Genomic DNA, 24,237 nt, shown 5'->3' with positions numbered 1-24,237 from the left:
AAATTGGGGCTAGCTAAATCATTCTGTTTTAAATGATTGGAACTGTAGTGAAAGCTTATAAGCCAGTTAACAACTTCGCTGCACGAAAAACTGCTTTTGTATCATCGTCAAGATACTGGACTGCGAACTACAAGATACCAGGTTCTATCCTCGCTCGTAACAATCTGCTACGTTGGTGACCTCGGACGATGAACCTACAACCTTCGTACCACTGTTGTGGCGCCATCTACCCGCAACCAAAGTCGTCAAACTCACTTGACGCAGCAACCACTCACCCACACACGCTCGCCATAACACTTAGCGCTACTGAAATGGGTACAGGCGCATTACGTTCAACAGCCAATAAATACATCACCAATCAACATCCATATTGTTCGTCTCACTACCGACTCACTGGAGGGAGAGTCTGTAGTGAAAGCTTATAAGTCAGTTAACAACAACGCTGCACGAACAATTGCTTTTGTATCATGGTCATGTTACTGGACTGCGAACCATAAGGTCCCAAGTTCTATCCTCGCTCATCACAATGTGCCACAGAACCCATCAATGCTGAAAGGGATGATAACCGACTCACCGTCCCCGCGAGTCAAAATAACCTTAGCATTGTTCAGGTTAATATAACTGAACTATGAAATGCTTCTGGAGTGAATTTACATATCAACATACTTTGTATACTTTACCATTGTAAACTATATATTTGATTTCCCCATATAAATTTCTGTAAGCATATTTCGGAACAATTTTACTTAAGAAAACGTGATTATAAATAGCATCTAGAGATCTATCTCAAAGAATTAGAATGAATAACTATATAGAAAAAGGAAGTTATTCTAGCCTGAGAGGATTAAAGTCATTAATATTTCTGTAATTATTTCCTAACTTCTTACACATATAACTTACCAAAGTTGCTCTTCTCCCAACACATAAAACAAAATGGCGAAAGTGTTGTTGCCGTAACATGAGCTTTTATTAAGCTCTTAAAAGCTTTTGAGCCCAGAAAAAAGCTGTTTACAAATGATCTGATAAATATTCAACCTTCCAAAATATAGTTCTTTTTTGGTTAAAATTAACTCCCCCTTTCTTTTTTACTGCCATTTACGGGCTCTGCCTAACTCCTATCCATCCCCAGCTTCCTTTGTCCATAGTCAGGATAGAAAATAAATGCTAATTGTCCCATTTGAAACGTTTTATTGAAATAATTTTTATATTTTGCTTGCATTTTCATTAAGATATATTAAATTTACCTCCCATAAAAAGTCATATTTTTATAATACTTACATTAAGTAATTCTACAAATATTTAAAAATTCTTTTAGACATTAATTTTTCCTTTTTTCCCTCCCCTTACATTCCTAATCTGTATTATTGACAGTCATTTATTTGTTGGGTTGATAATAATTATTGATCATATTTTAGTTATTAATGCATACAAAATATTTCAACAGTCACTTTTGTTATTGTTGTCAACAGCAATATAACAGTTTAAATGTTTAACAAAGTTATAGAATCTAAACAATCTAACAGAATAAACAATGGATTCTTATTCTGTTGCTTTCTGTTAAAATTCATTCACTCTTTTGCAACCGAATGTTGTGCGACTGTTTTTGCTGAGTAATGATACTTAGTGCGCTTTTTGAGAACTTCAATGAGGCTTCGGCCATCATTGTGCTCCTCGTCTTAATGACGATTTGGGAAATACTAGAATATTTCCTTATCCCCAATGTACCATCTATTGGGGATGTAGATTCAAATCTAGTTTTGGATCTCGATACAGAGGTATCATCTGACCCGCCTGTACCGCGAGTTGCTGTGGTGCACTCGTTTTGTGTGTATAAGATCTGCCAGGCTTTGGAGCTACCTGCTGAATGGGCTCCCATTCAAGTCCAAAAGGCTGATACTCCGATCGTAAAATCTGTCATGGTTTACGAGATGTGCTGTGCGTTAAAGTTGCCAGCACGACTGGCTCCTATTGGAGTGCCAGTTGTGGAGTCATTTGCAGTTTACCAGCTTTGCATGGCCTTGGACTTGCCGGCTGAATACCGGCAGCGGCAGAATGCAGTTTAAGATCAGAACTGCAGTATCGATGCTGTCTTAAAATCTGGACTGTCATCGGATGTTGAAGGGAGGGTTGGCGGGCGGGGAACGAGAGTAGCACACCTCCACGTGGTGTTCCCTGGGCAACGGGGCAGTTCTCTGGAACTGCAACGGCTAAGATGCTACTCAAATTTGAAAACATAAATAAAGAATTTATTGAAACATAAATAATAAATTTTTATTCAACCTGACAAAGTTTACACTCTTATTTTTATTATTATATATGTCATTAGTCACTTCATTACTATTATCTTGTTTGGTGTAAAAATTCATATATAGTTGGCACACTATTATATTGTCAACAGATGCCAAGATTCCAATTAACATTAAATAAAGTAGCTACTGAAATTAAGTGCCATTTCATTGAAAGACGGCTTATTATCCCTTGGTATGAAATCTGAGGACCTACACTTTTTGCTTAAAAAATTACATTTGACAAAAAAAATTCAGAATTTGAAAATTATTGATTTTTTTATAAAAAGATTCACACAAGATTTACAAACTCAAAAACTAACCAGAAAATTCTAAAACAAAGCCTTTAAATTATGCCTTAATTATGAAATAAAAACCTTAAATTATGAACAAAGCCTTAAGTTATGAAATAAAAATAGTTTTCTGAACAAGCTTAGTAGCATTTATAATATTCAAATGTTGAACAGAAAACTAACATTAATTTTGAAACCTCAAAAGTAATGTTAAATTTTGAGTGAATACTGCACAAAAGCGTTATATGCGCTTCTTCTCTACGCAATATAATTCATCAGTTGTTTAAGTTTTTATCAGTTTCCTTTATAGAGTTCTTTAAATATTTGAAACTTGCAGTCTTTTGCTTGCAGTTTCTTTTCAAAATTGTCTTCTTTGAAACATAACATTTAGTAAATCGTCATTTTGAATTTTAGTGTATGAGGTGAAATCTTCGTTGTTACGTTTAATTTCGATGCCAGATATAAGTTAATGAATATAATCCATTCAGAAACGATTATCTAATATATTCCTTATGTTATCTTTGAATTTATTATATTTCCAGTGAATATTTCTTTGGAAATATAACAAATTGAATCTAGAAACAAATTTAAAAAAACAACAACGGTTAAATTTTCTTACGAGTTTGTTTATGTAAACATGCACTTTGTTTGAATTCCGTTGTAAGTATAACGCCGTATACCACTTTCTTAAGTCTATAATATTAATAATTTTTAAGCCAAGAAAAAGGCAGAAATACGATTTCAGAATGTCAATATACACAAATGAAAACTGCAGCTCATAAAATTGTGAGAAATGCTATATTTTTCAGCATCTTGTTCAAAAAAATATTTCATAATTATTAAAACAAAAATCTTACACTTGGCGTTAATCACCCCTACTGAGACAAGTGAATATGTATCTAATTATGTTGGCTTTCTATATATATACATATATATATATATATATCTTTTTAATGATACCATTTAAATAATCGTGCAATTTTTTTCTGATTTTTCAATATTTTTTTTTTTAATTATTTGTGCGTTTGGTTTTCTACAACAGATTATATTTTACACATGAAATTCCAACTAATTGTATTACTTATCAAATATTTAAAATAAATATAAAATATTATTATCAATAATTTATCAAATATTTACTTACAGAAGTTTAACCCATTAATGAAAGCAAAAAAGATATATGTTTTATATCTGTGAAGTTTACAAAACGAATAAAAACTGATTTTGCAAAATCAAGAAAGTTCGAACAGAGATAAATCGGGCAATTACGTTTCTAACAACGTTATGTGTCTTAGGCCTGATATCTATTATCCATTAGGAAATCTCTTGTACAGAATAAAAAAATAAGAAACACTATAAAAACAACATGGTTTTAATGTTTTACTGTTTGACCGGCGAATGGAAATGAAATTATATGTAAGCGATTTAAATGAAATTAAATCGCCGACAAACAAGTTGGTCATCAATACAGATAATATAAGAGTAAAATACAATTCAAATCATACACACAAAGTGGAGTTTCTATTTCTCCAGTAGAATGTTTGTTATTCGAGCAGTTATTCGTTCAACAAAAAGAGAAATATGAGAACATGGGCATTGACTAAACAGTTCCTTAACCCATAAATAATAATAATAATAAAAATAAAAAAAATAAAATAAAAAAAAAAAACGTTTCAAATATTTGCAATAAACAGAAACCCGATATAAACTTTCTTAATTCCTTAACATGTTAATTTATATTACATTTAAAGATGTGCTTATTGGTCAGAGAACGGAGGTATGTTATCTGGATATGATGTAAATGAAAATCGGATCTCCAAATTGTGAGGTCATATGCATCTGCAAGTAATTCCTAGGGGGACATATCTATCAATATTACAAAATAATCGCCTTTGACGGTTAGTATGTAATATTTCGCTGGGATAGAGGGCAGCTAAAAATTTCAAATGAATTCTTTCTGAAACAAGATCCTAAAAATTTCCTCACAAAATATTTACAATTTCAAATTTCCATAGGCATGTAATTCATACTATTTTAGTAATTTTGCAACATTCTGCATTGAACTATGCATTTCCCTAGCTTCTGCTTGTATCTTTCTACATCTAATTTACCTCTTCCTGGCAGCATTTCAGATGCAAGGATGAGAAGCGTACAGTAAAGGCCTGAGGTTGGCTACCCTTACCGATGAACTGAGGTTCCTTGTACAAGTCCAGTGATGGCCCTTAGGACTCAATCATAGTTTCCGCCCCTGCTGTCGCTACGTTTCAATCTTTCAATTTAATTCTTATGCCTGCGAGCGTTTTAGAATAGCCACTTATGGTTATACATCTAATTACATCCAAGGCAGGCCGGGATAACCTGGTTGGTAAAGCGTTGGATACGCGCACCTTAGGTTGCCAGCTCGAACCCCGTTGGCCGAAGATTCCTCTTGGTGGCTGCTTGGTGGTTGACGCGCGTATAAATCTGTCGTGGTCACAAAGTCCTCCATGTCGAGAGTAATACCACTGGGGGTACTGATTCAGGGGTGATCGTTCTCTGATTCAGGTCTAAATTACGATCTGTGAATGAAATGCATGAATGAAGTCCGCAACCGTAAAAAGGGTTGTGACGTGTAAGTAGCTAAGTCGTACTCTTGGCCCTAGTTAGCTCTAAGATAAATACAACAGGCGGTCCCACTTAGGTTTAAATCGACTGTCCTCGAATTGTCCGTGGCAAGTGACATAAGTAACAACAACATATCCGAGGAATCTGCAGCAGTGTTTATAAATGGCCCATTTGAAAAATTACCGCTACTTAATTCTGAAGTTAAGCTTGACTATATATATATTTATGATATAATTGCTTAAAATCTAGGTGCATTTAGGTAAAATTCTGGAATGTCATAGAAGTTGTCATTTCCTTCGATGTAAAATATTCTTATGAAATGGAAAATACAGTGTCTCACAAAAGTGATGAGGCACTTGTACTTTACAAAAGGAAACTGTAATAAAATAAATAAATAAATATGTACAAAAAATTTTTGGGTGTGTTTCATATTTAAAGTTAGTAACAATTATTAAATAACATACATTTTGTCAAAATATTAAAATATTAATTTAATAAAAATACAATTGCTTAGAGCAGAGCAAAAAATGACTCACATAAGTGATGGGACACTTACTTTTCCATCAAATATTTATCCAAAAATTTTACTTTTTAAAAGGCTTTAATATTTTGTTATATTTTCTTTTACTTTTAAAACATGATTAAATCTTCTTGGGATGGATTCGACTAATATTTTTGTGATTTCTGAAGTGATTTTACCCCATTCTTCTTGAAGCACCGATTTTAATTGTTGTTTTGAAGAAATGGTGTGTTTGCGAATTCTTTATTCCAATTCTTGCCAAATATTCTCTATGGGATTTAAGTCTGGAGATTGTGGTGGTGTTTTTATTATTTCAGGGCAGTTATACAGCAGCCAGAGTCTAACGTTCAAAGCAGTGTGCTTGGGGTCATTGTTCTGGTAGAATTTAAAATTGTTATAAAGGTTCAATTTTCGTGTTGAAGATTTGAAATTTTGCTTTAAAATGTCAATATACTTGTACTGATCCATTATACTGTCAATAAAAACAAGATTACTAACTCCAAAGGACAGCATACACTCCCATACCATAACTCCTCCACCACCATGTTTTACTGTTGGCACCAAGTTCTGTTTGCAAAATTCTTCCCTGGGGTTTCTCCACACCAACATTCTACCGTCAGAACCAAATATATTAAATTTACTCTCATCAGCAAATATAACTTTATTCCAGTAATCAGAATTCTTATTTATGTTGGATTTTGCGAAAGCTAGTATGAGTTTTCTATTCTTTTCGCTTACGAAGAATTTTTTCCTGGCTACTCTACTGTGATATCCAGCAGATCGAATTACCCTTCTAATAGTCTCAGGATTAATAATTATTCCATATAATGCTTGTAAATCAGCAGCAACTTTAGGAGCACTCTTTCTTGGATTTTTTTTTAATATTTCTAACAATAATTCGTTTTATTCCATTGGATAGCTTTGATGGTCGGCCAGGTCTTCTTTTATCCTGAATAATATGATTCTTTTTATATCGTTTAATGATATTGAAAACTGTTAAATGACTCAAGTTAACTGTTTCAGCAGTTTTTCTACTAGATTTTCCAAGTTCAATATGCAAATTAATAACTAATTTTCGAATTTCAGGCGAAGTTTCTTTTTCGTTTAGCATTCATGGCTGCACAGAGCTAAAAAACACAAAAATTTAAAAACAAACTGGTGAGAAATACTGCAGGCGATTTTATAAATTATTGCCAATTGCTTTTGAGTAAAAATAAAAAACCCCAAAATATTTTTATTGCTTATTTCAGACGAAGTTTGTTGCATATCTAATGGTGTCTCATCACTTATGTGATCTATTTTTTGCATTTTTATAAACAATTGTATTTTTATTAAATTAATATTTTGACACAATGTATGTTATGTAATAATTGTTACTAAATTTAAGTATGAAACACACCCACAAAAATTTGTACATGTTTTTTTTAATTTATTTTATTACAATTTCCTTTTGTAAAGCACAAGTGTCCCATCACTTTTGTGAGACACTGTAAGTCTATAATTTACGAAGGCATAATCATGCTCTGAAAGCCTCTGCAAACAATCCCTTCGTATTCAAATTCATTTATTCACTCTCAAAAACAGTAAATTTCATTACTATCCCAGTATATTTACAATTAGACGGAAATTTTCGGATAATTGGGATGATGGGTTATACCTGTTCTGATCACAAAAACGAACTGATTTGAAAAGAATATATTTGTAATGATAAGAAATTATTAACTTTTATTTATTATTATCTTTATTTTCCCACGCATTTTTAAGTACCCCAAAAAACTATTTTCTTAATGTTCGTCAACAAAAAGGTGTTATATTTCTTGAAATATTATATATGTATTTCTATAACTGTTTAATATCTTCGCTTTAGAATAATTTATAATAATTTTATCCACAATTTTGTCGAGACAAGTCGAGAAATGAACCTTTATATATACAGAAATGTCTGAATATTATGAGATACGACAAAAAAAGCATATAATTCTCAAAATTTTGCTTTAAAATCCCTGAAGAAATATTGAAGATTCATCACACCTGTAAAAGGATATACACGAAGTGCAAAACTTAGATACTAGAGACTTGATCTTCTCATGTTTCAGATATTTCCGGCTGTCCAGCATCATATATCTTCAGGTTACAACTTCACCATCTTCAAATTGGTCTTTTTAAATAATGTTGGTAGGATAAAGGCATGTTCTCTATTCTCTCCAGATATGTATATTGTAATCTCTTAATCTAGACTGATCAAATAACGAAATAGAATTTCCATACAATTCTTTATTTTACATCCCTATATATACAAAGAACAACTTGTTCTAATCTTGGTTAAATAAATAGTTATTTACACCTGTAGTAGGAGACACAACAGTCAAAGTCGGAGGATTTCTTGAAACTCAGTTGGTTCACGGACTCCGAACTCGTGTGCGTAATCCAACAGTATCCTGAAATTCGTTTCTTCTCTCCTCCTAAAAAAAAATCTCCGCACTTTATTTCGGCGACAATCTCCGCCTCTTAATTTATATTGGTCATTTGAGATCTCTTTCGGCCAATCGGGGTTTAGTAATATGCTCTCTCTCGGCAGCGCCAGTGGGTCGTGGGAAGGTCCTTTCACAAAGAGAAAAATCTAGCCTCCAAATGTTTGGACACTCCTTTCTCTTTGACTTTACTATCAATACCTCTTGGACGAGGAATTCCACATGTGGCCTTTCACTGTAGTCCCTAATGAACAGATGCTAGACCACCCAGATGAAAGGATCCACCATCTGGCTATCTCGAGTAGTTTAGTAAGTAAGAGCGACGACACAGCTGGCTGTAAATGTCGTATCAGTACTGGGAAACGGGGAATGTTACAAAATGTCCAGAATCGTTAATCAGAGAAAAATTGGCTTTTATTAATGAAGAAGTTCTCACCTCTACTGCTGGTCTTTTGAGTTTCTAGTACACCTGGAAACTCGGTAACTTACGAACAGACTATAATGACACACATCATTCTGAGTATCTTGAAAACAAATTACTTCTCTTTATATACTTTCTTTTGTGTGGGACAAAGTAAAATACAATATCTGTTTCCCAGCAGTCTGCTGTGATTTCCTTTGCTTTCTCTCACCTGTCTCTTATCAAAGAACAAGATGCCTATGGTACTACATCATTTTAATTCGTGGATAATTTAATAAGGAAAGTTGTGTGGGCAGCATATTAGCTTCAAGCTCGAGACATAAACAGTTAGTCTTCAGGAAATGGTAGCCACACTTCATTTCATAATCTTCCAACTGATTCAATTTCGTGTTAAAAGAATGCAAATATCATCTGCAAAATTGCCCATTGGAGTGATAGGTAAGTAAGAAAATTTTCCTTCAAATATGTAAACATCTTTAAATAGAAATCTAGAAAATATGGTAATATAGCAAGACCCTGATGTTGTGGCCATCATTAGACTGTACATGATGTTTATTAACGGCTAAATTCAAATATATATGGGGAAATAAGATGCAGTTTATAGAGATTATCAATTAAAATATCAAAGAATATTTTTTCCTGAAAAAAAAAGAATTATAATTGAAAATTATTTGTCATAATGAGTAGCATTGTAGACAAGCAAAACTAAATCAGGTTTTAAGCGATAATACTTTTCGAAATATTCCGAGAATTCTAGTTAGAACGAGAACTTTCTGTTCCGGTATGATTCTTAAGAGGTTTAATGTTATCAACGGAACAATACTGATGAAATCTAGTTCAATATTCGAAAACTTGTTCTCTTCTTGAATTTGGAGGTCAGTACCTTGAAGATATGTGAAAGTTAAGCACTTTTTATTCTCAAGGTTTGAGTAATATCCTCTTTTGCTAAATTATGGCTGCTATAAAAAAAAAGGCTCGATCTTCTACAAAGTAAAGTATATAAAGGATGGATAATGGATAATTGAGGATAATGAATATCACCAATAAAGGATATGAAAGCTTTATTCTAAAAGAATGCATAAAAACTATGTATAATACAGCCGACGGGTTCTTAAAAACAGTGCTTGGAGAATTTAATAACACACTAGATGCCAGAAAATCACTGATTTACAACTGGCGAGCAAAAAATTTTGAAGTGCTATGCATTAAATAACTAGAGCACTCACTTCGTGATCTAGACTAAATAAAGAGAATTCACAACTACCTGTTGCTTGTGCCTTTTGAAGTTAACTAGTCTCTTACCGATGCATTTGAATGATTATCTTAGATTAAACTGGGTGGAACTTTATCTACCGCGTGTACTTCACCGTTTTTATATCTCCCACGCTAAGACATCTAAAAATCAAGGAAGTTCTCGTATCTTGGCTTCTAATAGAAATGTCATTTAAATTCCTTCATTTTGTCAGCAAAATCGCCAAATGGTGGCTAAAACCTGGATCATTGACCCGGCATCTATTCAACATCCGTTAGATAACTATGAGAATAGCTGCTCGGAGAAGTCGTATTATAGATTTGTAATCTATTATTGACGTTGAATTGCATTATTATTGTAATTGCATATAAATAGCAACACAATTACTTTTAAATATATTTGAAATTTATATGCTTTATATATATAATAAATATATATAACTTTTCAATATCGAATTTAAAATTTTCTTATATCTTATAACTCACAGTCTGTGGGTTATAAGAGTACTAGATTTGTGACAAAAGTATAACGTATGTTGACCTAGTTTTAGGTTCCCGGGTTCAGATTCGGAGACATTAAGGTTTAAAACTAGGTTCATGGAGTATCGACTATATTGAGAACGTTAAAATCGGAATCAAACTTTGGAGAGAAATATGGAAAATCAGATGATCTCTTTTTCATCTGGCAGTGGTTCAAAATGTCGAAGTCAATCCCAAAATAATAATTTCGTTATATCAAAGGGGAACATTAATGTAATTAGCCCTTAACTGGAGATATAAATTTCATCACACGGCCGGAGACATGGTGTCAGAATGACTCCATTCTTATTTTTGTTTATTTTTTTTGGTAAACAGTATTGGAATTTATTTTGAAAAAAACACTATATTCTGAAAATCATGTAGTTGCCGAAGAGATTAAAAATGTTAGATGTTATAATATTAAATGTTTGTGAAATGTTATAAGAAAATCCTAAATGATTTTTAACGAGCATTTACTTTGTTTGGATATTATGGAATAATATGTTAATAAATGTTAGAATTTATCAAATAAAGACGAAGAAATCAATATTTTAAAATTTTATTCTAAGAATATTTCTTTATTCTTTTTGCGTTATTCAAATTAAAATCAGTTTCGGTGATATGGAGTCAGTGACCCATAAATAACAACAAAATCTTTGAAAAAGAATGACTGAGTTATACGCAGGTGTTCATACTTAGACTTTTGCCAACATGCTGCTGAAAGAACAACTTGAAGATACTGAGGAGACGATTGTTTTCAAGGAAAAATTACCGCGTGATAATCAGAGCTAATTAACAACGCGGGGTCATTTTGACTCCCCGTCTCCAGTAACGGGTTAAACTAAGCTTAACTCATTAATCCCTGAGAATTTTAAAAGTGCGTGTCAGATGCAACGTTTACTTATGGGTTCAGATTCTTTGGAGATTATCAAATAATTATTTATACTGTAATGTTTCCCCGCTTTCCTCACATAATTGGCATTCCGGCAGATGTAACGTCACCTGTTTCCCACACGTCTTTCATGTGCCTACGGACCGCCATATGGGGATCCTTTTCCCCAGCGCAGTCATTGTGTCTGGTCATTTGTTGTATGCAGATAAAGAGCAACATATCTGTGCTTCGTCTTTTCAAAGACATATATCATATCTTCAAAGGAGAAGAATGTCAAATCATCCAGATGATAAACTTTTTTTCATTTATGAATGCACTCCATACATCTTCGAGGAACGGTTAATCACCAACAACCATTGTCATTATCGAATTCAAGTGGACTTTAGCCGGTGTTAGCTGCGGAATCGAATATAATTAACACGTGTTCGGGAAGGGTCAGCTACAAAGATGGATCATTAACAGACATTTCCACGATCTTCTGGATACCATTGAGAAAGCATTGCTGAATAGCTATTGGGTGATAAAGAGCGCAAGTTCACCAATGAGAAAATTAGAGGTTGAGATTCGTCTGAAATAGCATTTCAGGATTTTTTGTTTAAAGTGGATAGAAGAACAGTGAAAGATGTTTAAGAAGGAGTCGGAGAGGCGTGGGTGGTCCTGATTTTCTGAGAAACTCCGTGTGATTCGGGCTTCTGCGTTAAGATCCACCCGATAAAGATCGGCAGATTTGTGGAGCTGCTCCTGAAGTATCCGTATGATCTAACAGCCTGTTAACGGTTTTTTTTGGTGTTTATTCTCAGAACTGATTGATGAACTTTTTCATGATTGATTTCAACTGTTTGTAAATTTTGTGAATAATATTTACCTAAATGAGTACAAGTTGTTTTTGTGTACATATATAAGGCTGTAAAAAAAGAATTGTTATATGCGATACTATCTTATTTGATCTGTCAGGATCTAAACGTTACAACACATAATGCAATGTGTACTTAGTGTTGTCGTTGTTTCTTATGACACTTGCCATGGAGAAGCCCGCTGTTATGAAGGCAGCGATTTCAGCCGGTGGGAGAGCTTCTCTTGTTTTTATAGTAGCGCCAACTGGTCCCAAGAGTACGACTTTGCTACTCACGCATCATTCATTCGCTTGCACAACCCCTTTTTACAGGAAGGCACGTTCACACAGACAGAACAATGGAAGAACAACCATGCCCAAACCGGGACTCGAACCCAGGACGCCGAGATCACGGGGAAGACGCTCTACTCCTATGCCAGGACGTCCACCCGGTACATAGTAATCAACTGAATGATAAAAAAAGGAAAACCTTTTACGCCCCTGAAAAAGCAGAATACGTTAGAAAAGGGTATATTTTCAAACTGACCCTTATGGTAGGACAAGGGACCAGAGAATGTAAACTCTTCGAAATATTTTACATAACTGAATTGCTTAGGCGATGAGATTATAAACTGTTTCAAAAACGGAGCTTAATTGAAAAATATTTCGCATCGTGAAATCAATTCTAATCGAGGCCCGAAGTAATTTTCCGCAGTCTGGCGTTGGCTAAACAATTACCATATGTTATTTTACCACAGCGCTGGATGCAGTAGAGATAGAGAGGAATTAGGTTAAAACGAGTATTTCATCCTTCCAATTCCTATCTTCTAATCATGCTAAAACGCGCTTCGCGAAGCGGAATCCCGAATCGATTCTCCATCAAGTTCCAGGTAATCTCTTGCCGTCATTAATCAAACCCATGAAAAGCCCGCGAGCAAATTGAGAAATCAGTTGCCCCTGAAAGGTGCTGCGGAAGCTCAAATGCGGGTGAAATGTTACGCTCACAGTGAAGAAAAAAATAACCTGCGAAATCGTATAAATATCAGTGTTTAAAAAGCACAAGTCTTTCGTGACATTCTTCATTTTGGTTCCTTCATAATTTTCTTATTTAATAGAGAATCTGTATCAGATATCTTTTTTTTTGTAGTTTCCAAAAAAAATATTTTAAGAAGCGCTAATTATCAAAAACTCATCCACTATATTTTGACAATTCTCCACTTCTTGAACTTCAGCAAATCCAAAAATAATCATTTGAAATTAATTTTGTATATCTGTTCGGATGTACTAATTAAACTGATTATAACTCGAGTATTCTAAATAATAGGGATAGTAAATTGTAATTGCCATCCTCGGACCAAAATATCTTGGGTTGTTGAACAACAGCCTGCGCGGAAAAGAAACTGAGATAGAGATTAGAGATACTTCACAAACACTACATCAACCCTTCTTGTGAAAGATATTTACGATAACAAAATGGTGATAAGTCGACCACACATCTTTGTTTATCTGCTATGGAGTTTGAGACTACGTTTTTATCCGTAACCTCACATCAACGAAGTAGGGGGACACCCACTTTCCTTGGAATTGATATTGGTCAGGTAGTGATTATCAAAGGTTTTGGATTCATTAAACATTTAATTAATTGATTGTTTATTATGTCAATAGATGATTTTAGCGCATTCTTTCGTTTGGCCATCGTGTTCAAAGCAACTAACTTATAATGTTTTTGTTTGGGCTTTAACATTTAATCTTTAATATAGTAATGGTTATAATAATCAACATTTAATAAGAAGGTAAATCTTATGCTTCCTGCACAATGAAACAGACTGGACATAAGAATGAAAAGGGTTGATGAAGCTGTTACGTAAGCATGTTGCCCCGCCTCTCACTTGTAACGCCCTCTAGCGGTCTATGTAAAAAACTATCGGTCTTTGTAACATCATCGACGTAGCAGCAACGCCGAAAGGCAAGGCTCAATCCAACTCCCGAAAGCGGAGAAACAATAAAATCTTTAAAATACAAAAAAGGTCCGTCATCATTATCGAACCTCTCCATTCAGGTGATAATGATGACGGACCTTTTTTGTATTTTAAAGATTTTATTGTTTCTCCGCTTTCGGGAGTTGGATTGAGCCTTGCCTTTCGGCGTTGCTGCTACGTCGATGATGTTACAAAGACCGATAGTTTTTTACATAGACCGCTAGAGGGCGTTACAAGTGAGAGGCGGGGCAACATGCTTACGTAACAGAAGCAGAAAATCCACTCTTCAATAGATTACAGCTACAGCGCACTAGCTCACTAAAAAAGCAAGAAATAGCTCATTGCCAAGCGGCAGTTTGGCTTAGACTTTTGGCAAAGTTCAACAATTCCTATGCGGTCACCAAAAACCCGGAATATCTCGTTATTATTTCTTAATGAATGTGCAATAGCAATTCTTTGATCAGCAATTATAGAAAAGCCTTAAAATACAAGGCATTTTTGGTTTTATATAAGGTCTTTTTCGGAACTTTACTTACCAGGCCTTCTTGGAAAATTCTCGGATTTTCTATAAAAGAATAGAAATTTCGCTAAGTCAAGAAGCCAAATATATCGCCAAGTCTGTCGCTAAATCTCCACAAGATGTCACAAATTCAATCATCACGTTAACACACTTAGTGCCAAAACTCTTTCCAAGATACCAAAATATTTTCAGTATACAGAATTTGTAACAGTATCTAGCCAAAATAATCTTAGAAAAACAGTTTATGCTCTACTAAAAACATGTCTTGCTGCTTTATTAATATATTAAAAACTTTTTTATTTCTCAAGAGAAATGCGAAGAATTTCGCAAACACCATCCTTACGCTTCTTAAAATAGGAATCAGTTGAAAAAAAAAAAAAAAAAAAAAAAGAAAACCGAGCAGAATAATTTAAATATTTGCTTCCAGTTTTTGAAACAGACATCTTTTTGACATTTATGTATTTTGCACAAATTATATTACTTTTTTTTTTTCATTTTTGAAAACATAGAAGATACGTGTTTCGCAAGAAAATAAAGCGCAGTTCTGTAATAATATATATCCTCGGGTGAATATATGGATAATTCAGAAAATTAGAACCAAATAGGCGTATTTTCTTCCTCCAGTACTAGCAGCATGCGAGTAGGAAATAAAATATGTTTGAAACGATTAGAAAATAAACTTTTTTTCCCCTTTAATCTCTACTACCATAGATTTATTTATTTATTTTGCGAAAGAAGAACTCAATAAATAAAGATGTTTGAATAAGACTTTAAAATTATTTGGTCGTTTCTGGCAATCAATTGGTTTAATGGAAATGAAAGACGTCTTTAATTTATTTGAATCTCTTACATTTAACATCATATTCATGATTCCTTTATCAACGTATTTAGTGTTATAAATCTAAAATGTTGTTTCCCAGCATGGTTAGTTCAATCATTGGAAGAACCGTTTTACGACTAGCTCTGTTGGAAGCTGATCATGTGCCAAGTCAGTGATATCAAAGCTTAGGGACAAACTTTGTCACCATTTGGCGATATGGATACTTGACAACGAATTTGGTAACGTTGGCGACAAAATAGATAATACTGGAAATTTCCAGAATTTTAGCAATTGAGCCTATAGGAACCACTAATGCCTGATTGTCCCAGAACCTTCTTTGCCCACCTATGGGAATTATAAAAGGTCGGCAGTCTCAAGCGTTGGTCAGTCGTGAAACGAATCGTAATCGTAGAAAGAATCATAGGCGAATAGTTGGATCAGTCAGGCGAAGAGCAAGAGTTGTGTGGAGCTCAAGCGATTCCTACATTGAGCTGTGTGCCTAGTCCTGGTTTTTATTGTGGAAGCGGCATCGAGTCGTGTGTGGCGAAGCCAGTCATGTAGTAGTGAGTCGACAATTGCATACAGCTAAAACGAGGAAACAGTGAAGAATTTCAGGTGTCTGGAGAGATCGGGAATTGTGGCTATGTAGATTCCCACTTCAAGCTTAAATCTGTCTGGCCGATTTATGTTCTGTGGTTGTGAGTATTTAAGATTACTTCTTGTGAGTTTATTGTAGTGTGCTGCCTGTATTCGCCTCGGCTGTGCATTTGTCGTCTTTCTATTAGTGCCTTCGTGTTCAATAAAAGTTGTCGTTTGTTACTGAAGAACTGTTTATTTCATCAACCAACGAATCAGAAAAGAAATTCTGAAGTATCCATAACATTATTAAGTTTGAACTCTGATAGGAAATAAAGCCAATTATTTTTATAACCTATCCATAATCTATTTATCTTGCAGACGTTCATTTTAATGAAGTCAAATTCCATGGCATTTTAGAACAAATATTTATTAACAATTCTGCTAATTTATTTGCCAATTTTAGGGTGGATTTCATGGTGTTGCAACCTCACACTCTTTTCTTCTCATATAAACTATGCAAATAATAAGTAGAAAATTTATTATAGAAAGATAACTGAACTAAGATAAATTAATATCATGAAAAGAATTCTCAATTTTACAAATTTTAAAACGAAATAAAAATAATTTTTATATAATAATATCGTTCTAAAATGCCTAAATATTGCTTAATTTTTTTAATTGATTAAAGTTTCAAATTATATCTGTTCCAGACTTTGATATTCTAGGTCACGCTAGCGATTCTGTAAGAAACTCTTTCTCTGCATCAGTGATCACCTGTGTACCGTGTGCTTGAATGTAACAGTACTCTACAGGCCAGAATAGTTGATGTACTAACCACATAGATAATTCAGTTACCGATGCATCTTCGAACATTTTTCAATAAATTTAATCAATTAAATTGTGTGTTTTGATGTTTCTTTGTAATAGCTTCTGAAACCATTACAGCACAAAAAATATTTTACATTTTTCCAAAAATAAAAGAATGTAAATGTAATTTCAATTATGCCAATTTTTTAAAGTACATTTTCTCCAAATTCCCATCATCAAGAAACATTTTAAACATATTATGTTTCACTGTTTAAGAACCATTCCCTTCATTTTCATTGCTATTGTTAATATATCATCTGGACATCTTTTCGTTATTCTTAATCAAGATTTAAATATTCTGTTTATTCAAGTTGAGTAGATTTTTTCTTTCAATAAAATCTCTTAGAATTTTCATTATATTTACAATTGATGCATAAATTCACAATAGAGTAATGTTTGAAATTTTTTAAAAAGCGCCCATTATTAAGCCTCCCTGATTATTTTTCTCTTGCATAGATAATCTATTTATTTTTTACGTGGAGTTCAAAATTAAGAAAAAGCCCACCATAATGAACATAGAGGTAAGGCTTGACTATCAAAAATTTAAGTTGAAAAATTTTTGCTGAGTAAACTGTTAAGACGAAGTTGCCCAAAATATTGAATTGAAATATGGTCAACTATTGATCCTGCCAAACCAATAAGCCACTAAAGGTAGCCAGTTTAGAGTAATATTGGAATAATTATTACTTATTTAACATATTAAGTTGTATGTACACACTTGAAACTTCGAAAATCGTTCAAAATATCGAATATTTTTTTATTGCTTAATAATGTTCTATGATTCTTTAGCTTTCAAACGATACCAAAATGTTGTCAATGTTCTAAATATTTCTCGAGTTATAATTATTTTTCTTCAGGAGCTTTCATTAAAAACTCTAGTTACGGTGTTTTTAAAACTCATTTTATGAAGAATGGTATTTTTCCACTATGTTGCTTCATTCAAACAATCATAACTCAACAAGAAATTAACCAAATACAGTTATTTATATATCAAAATAATCTGTTTGAAATAGCGGATGGTTTGTGCATCAATCAAAGTTATATTTATAGAAATAAATTTTTAATAGCTGTTTAAAAGTTAAAATGACAAAAAAATCTCGTTTTTTCTATTCATTGTTGTTGAAAAAATTATTTTTAAAAAACTATACATTTTTATAACTTGATTGAGACAGACAACATGAAGACTAATATTAGGCATAATTTCCAACTAGAATTATGTGTCTGTGTAAATTAGAATTTAAGATATCATGTTTCAAAAAATAGGCTAATGAGCTCATTAAATACTATTTAATTAATTAATAATTAGTATAATATGGTTTTTTTTCACTGAAATGAGTTTAAACATATATTAATGACCTACTGTGAAAAAACTGGACTTTTAAAGTTAAAATATAAAAAAAAATCTTCAAGTGTGTACGTACACCTTAAGCTCATTCTGCTTGGCAAGTCCTATAAAATAATTTTAATGTGGTATTTACTTAAGGCTTATATTCTTAAAAATTATCATAATTTTATTTTGCTTATTAATTACTTTTTAAAAAAACCTGAATCGTTACATTAATTATGGTTAATTAAAAAAAATTATATATAGAACCTAATTTTATCAAATGGCTAAGATAAAAAATATAAATTTGAATAATTTTAAATGCAAAATTAAAAATTGGTGTTGAAATTTAAATTAAATTTACTAATTAATAAAAGAAGTGTTTCATAATATATGACGCTTTAGGCTGTACAATTTCAAAATTCGTCTCTTTTTACACAACCAGGAAAATCTGCTTCAGTGGCTTTCTTCATTAAACAAAATTATTTTTTTTTAAAAATATGGCGCAAGTAAAAATACACCAAAAAAATGCAAACTGCCTGCAGGCCTTGAAGTTTTTTTTTTTTTTAATATATTGAATAAAAAGAAGAAAATCGCAGCCAGAATGTTGACAGTGTTTATTTAATTTCAAGAATCAAAATGAAGAAAAAAAAAGTGCAAACATACAAGAAAAACAAATTTATAAAAGCAGACGATTGAATCCAAGATAAGAAAAAAAATTTTGTAGTTTTTGTTTTCGTTTTTTTTTTTTTGTAATGTTTTCTTTAGTTTATCTCTTATGCAATGAATTTTTTAGAAACATGTTAAATTAGCCTTCCAAAAAGTAGACATTTTCTTTTCTTTCAAGAATTTGAAGGTCAAAACAAAGTTGCGAAAGCCTAAGGGACTTTAGAAATAACTTGTAATTAAAATTGTTATTTGTTTTTTCGTAAATTTAAGGAATGACCAAATTTTTTTTCATTATTTATTTAACATCACCATTGTATTTTACGAATTCATTCTTTAAGATTCTATTTCAAATTTCAATTTTTCTAATTTAAAAATTATTAACTTGAATGAATTAATAAAGATTGTACTTTTTGTTTGCATGTGTTTGCATTTTTAATACATTTATCATAAATATTATTAAATCTTGTTATCATTTTTCCTTGGAAGATCTAAACCAAAAGATGTCCCTAATAAAATTTCTGAATAAAAGTGAAATAAATGTTTGGTATTTGTGTCTTTAAGATATTGAACTGCTAACTACTTTTGGAAATAAATCAAATAAAAAATTTGTATGTGAGGATTAAAGAGTGCTAGAAATGTTTTGTAACTGGTCGTCAAGAACATCCTCCGGAAATTATTTTTTTTTTAAATTAAGTTTTTGATAAACAAATAATTCATTATTTTACAATCCTTACACCTTTTCATATATTTTTCTATGCATTCCTCTATTTTCTGTCTATATTTTTTGCACATAAAATCCATTCACAAGAAAACTTAAAAATTTGCACAGAAAAAAAGCTTTTCATCATTTATTTGTTTTGATGTAAAATTTCAATTATATATAAAAATACAACAATTTTTTTAAAAAAATATTTAAACATATGCCTTGTATTTAAATTTATTTAACATGGAAAAAATAAGGTTAAATTCAATATTTTGATTATCAACAACAAAAATAGAAGGCAAAATTGAACATTAATTACAAAATTGGAGTTTCTCTTTCGAAATGAAGTGTTAATAAAAATATATTACAAGTGTTAAAAAAATCATTGTAAATAGAACAAATTTGAGGCGAAAATTATTATAACTGAAAAAAAAAATTACATCTCAAAATTAAAAAAAAATTAATTAATAATAATATTTTATAAATTATTTATAAAATATATTTTGTATATTATTATTTATAAAATTAAATAATAATATTTTTGTTGGCAGAGAAAAGTCGTTACTTGCTATTTTTTAAAATTTAAATTTCACATAGGTCTCTTCGGGATCACATTCCCACCCTTCAAATTATTTATATGCCAAGTTTTATATCATTATATCGAATACAATAAAATCGTTATTATCATTAAATCGGGCCTATAGAGAACTAATAGCGTAAGCGTTATTAGTAGATGATAAATATCGTTCGATTTTAACAACACTCTTAATTTTTCAGTTTTAAATTCAATAAATTTTAAAACTGAAACATCAGGTAAAGATTAAAAATCGATTTCAAATGTCTGTTTTTACAAATATGAATTCAAAATAAAATTCTATAAATATAATTCAGTAATATGTTATAATTGGTACAGTAACAACAGTAATCCATGGATATTTTTAATCAACCTTAAAAATCGCCGTAATTTATCGATTTTAAAATTTAAGAAATGTTTTAAATATAAAGGAAATAAATTCTTCCATGCCACTCTCATTCTAAATTCTACGAGTAAGTTAGTGCATAATACTTTATTCTGAGTAAACAGTAAAAAAGTTAGCATCAACAAACTTATTTACAAAATAAATTATTATTTCATGATTTTTGACATTTTTAATATCACATTTCTGGCTGTAAAGAGTAGTTTCAAAACGTGATTTATAATTTTCGCATTTTTCTTCCACTTTCTCATTTTTTCTTACATAAATAGTTTCGATAATATTGATAAACTAGAAGTACCAGCACAGCATTGCCCATAGCATAACACCCAAGAGAAAAAATTAGCTTTAATCTTAAGTCTGATTCATTCTGTCTCTTTAATTCAATTGCAGTGCGATTTAAAGAGAGACGGTTACTTCGCTCAGCAGAAGACTCTCCTTTCCTAAGTGTGGACATTCTTTCTCTGATGTTCGTTAACCGGATGATTCTTTCTTCCACATTTTCACTATCGCGCAACAAACGAAGCATTTTTCCATTTAATGCGCTCCGGCCAAGCTTGGATTTCCTTTTTTGAGGCACGAGGAGTTTTGAATCGCTCTTTAAAATCAGACATAAACAAAGAAATCTATGATATATGCATACCGCAGCTTTTGTTATTTGCGCATGCTCAGTTTGAGATTTTGGCATTTGCAAAAATCTCAAACTGAGCATTAAAAGGGCATTTATTAGAACTATAAATTCAAAGCACATATACTGCTGTTTAACGCATGCGTGAATCGTAGTAAGAAAGTAATTAAAATTGCAATTATAAAACTCCTTTTATTTATTTTGATACGACTTCAATGTACTAAATCCTTCCCCAATAAATGCCCTACAAAATGGTACAAATATCTCCAATATCAATTAAGTATTTCCCGAGTTTTTCTCTTTCAAACATACAGACGCTTTCAGCAGACATCATTTTATACTATAAACGGATTATTACTAATTGTGGGTGGAGATTATAAGTGTTATTAATATTTATTTACAGAATATTTACATTTATTTACAGAAAATATTATTTACAGAACATTTACATTTATTTGCAGAACTATAAATCAACATTTATTTACTGAAAACATTATTTACAGAACATTTACCTTTATTTACATAACTATAAATCAACATTTATTTACAGAAAACATTATTTACGGAATATTTACATTCATTTGCAGAACTATAAATCAACATTTATTTACTGAAAACATTATTTACAGAACATTTACATTTATTTACAGAACTATAAATTAACATTTATTTACAGAAAACATTATTTACGGAATATTTACATTCATTTGCAGAACTATAAATCAACATTTATTTACTGAAAACATTATTTACAGAACATTTACATTTATTTACAGAACTATAAATTAACATTTATTTACAGAAAACATTATTTACAGAACATTTACATTTATTTACAGAACTATAAATCAACATTTATTTACAGAAAATATTATTTACAGAACATTTACATTTATTTACAGAAAATATTATTTACAGAACATTTATATTTATTTACAGAACTATAAATTAACATTTATTTTCAGAAAATTATAAACATATAAAATAATTAACGAAATCGACTACTGATTAACATTTATTTTATATCTTCTAATTAAATTCTTTTGAAATACATTCTCTAAATGAGTTTTGAATGTATCGTTTTCCAAGTGAATTTAAAATTATAACAGATTTACCCTCTGAATGCCTTCATAAATTACTGATTCTAAGACTAATAAATGAAACTTTAACCATATAATCGAAAATATTAGGATTTTAATTGAAATTATTATACAAGGATTATCTAATGATATGCAAAATAGTTAAAACATTCGATTAAATCTGGGGAATATGCACCTCCAGGTATCACTTATTAATGACATTAAGATTAATTCTCCTAATTTAAATATTAGTCTAAACGTTGAACATTATCGAAATCATTTCCTCCGGTCTTTAAACCATACGAAGATCAATTTGGATAATAATATAAAGACACATAAATATAGTTAAAATAAAGCAAATAGAAATAAGTAATATATCTAATCATGTAATATGTCAGACATTATGCCAATGCAAATGAAATATCCATGTTTTAATGAATGACTATAAGCATTTTGTTTTAGATCCACAAACTAACGCTAATAATAAATCATTGCATAATAAAAATAAATAAAAGTAAAAAAAAAAAAGAAGTAAAAAAAAAAAAGACGAAGAAGGGGGAAAAAAAAAAGAGAAAAAAAAGCTGTAGTGATTCTCCCCAAACTTTCTCGTGTATTCTTGCAGGAAATTGGCGTATAATTGTTTCGAAATATCAGCATTTGGCACGAATTAGATTTTTTTACTGAATCTCTCTTGCGATACTTGGCGAGTTTTTTAGGGATTAATAGTATTCGAAAATTGAATTTGTGTTTTAATTGCGTTTTACCATATCGATGATTAAAACAGAAACTTCTCGCAGCTTTACATTTGTAGTCACAAAATCACACATCAAATTATATATATATATATATATGTTTGTGTGGGAACTGCTGACAGATCCCGTATCCTGTATGGCGCCATGCTGGTCATGTTGCGTCTCGTCATTAATCATGTGATGCTTTCCCGCCATTATTGGCAGACGAGAGTTGGGCAGTGAGTCTGTAAGACGTACAGCTCATGCATATGTATCTTTATGTGTTTTATGTTAGTATAGTAATGTTTTGTCCTTTAATTATAATAAATATATTTTCGCATTAATGCTGGTCGTTGCCTTTCCCCATATATATATATATATATATAACCAATCTAAAGTAAGAAATAGTTTGAAAACGAAACAAAACAGTTTCGAAATCGCAACTAAAATTTATTACCTATTTAAACTAAAACCAAAAAAGAACTTCATAGTATTTAGAGAGCGCAATTGCAGCTACTTCTAAAACACAGATGAATTGATACAAAAGTATTAGAATCAAGTTAATAGGAAAAACAAAAGTCAAATAAAAATTAAACCAAAAAAATTATTAAAAAACTATAAAAAAAGAATCCGGCCTGAAGACTTTTTCAAGGGTCACCCTCAGGCAGGGATTCAAAGAAAGGGATTTTTTCTGTGAGGACATACAGACATTGTCTAATAATGATTCCTCGTGACCCGAAAATCCCCTGAAATTTTGCTCAAGAGATATACCATTTTAACAGAAAGGAAATACAAAATAACAAATTAGAAGAAATTAGCCACAACAAAGTAAAAATACAATAACAAAAATAACAATAAAAAACAAAAACTAGCACCGGATTTTTTTTAATATTTTTTTAAATATTTTTTAATAATTTTTTTGGTTTAATTTTTATTTGACTTTTGTTTTTCCTATTAACTTGATTCTAATACTTATATATATATATATATATATATATATATATATATATATATATATAATTGAATGTGTTTTTATTTATCTCGTTTACATGTTTATGTAAGTGGAGATCAACAGATAGTTTAACCCGTTATTGGATTTAGCTCAAAATTTAGCAGTTGTCTACACTATACATCTTAAATCCGTGTAACGAATGTAAAGAATTTTACCCATCTAGCTCCTATCTTCGTTTTGTAATTATGCTGTTAAACGTGTTCGAACAGAGAATCACACTTTCTTTGAATATAGTTTGTTAAAGATTAGATAGAAATCTACAAG

This window comes from Argiope bruennichi, chromosome 7 (assembly GCF_947563725.1).
Source record: "Argiope bruennichi chromosome 7, qqArgBrue1.1, whole genome shotgun sequence".
Lineage (NCBI taxonomy): Eukaryota > Metazoa > Arthropoda > Arachnida > Araneae > Araneidae > Argiope > Argiope bruennichi.
Note: the sequence above shows the minus strand (reverse complement) of the source record.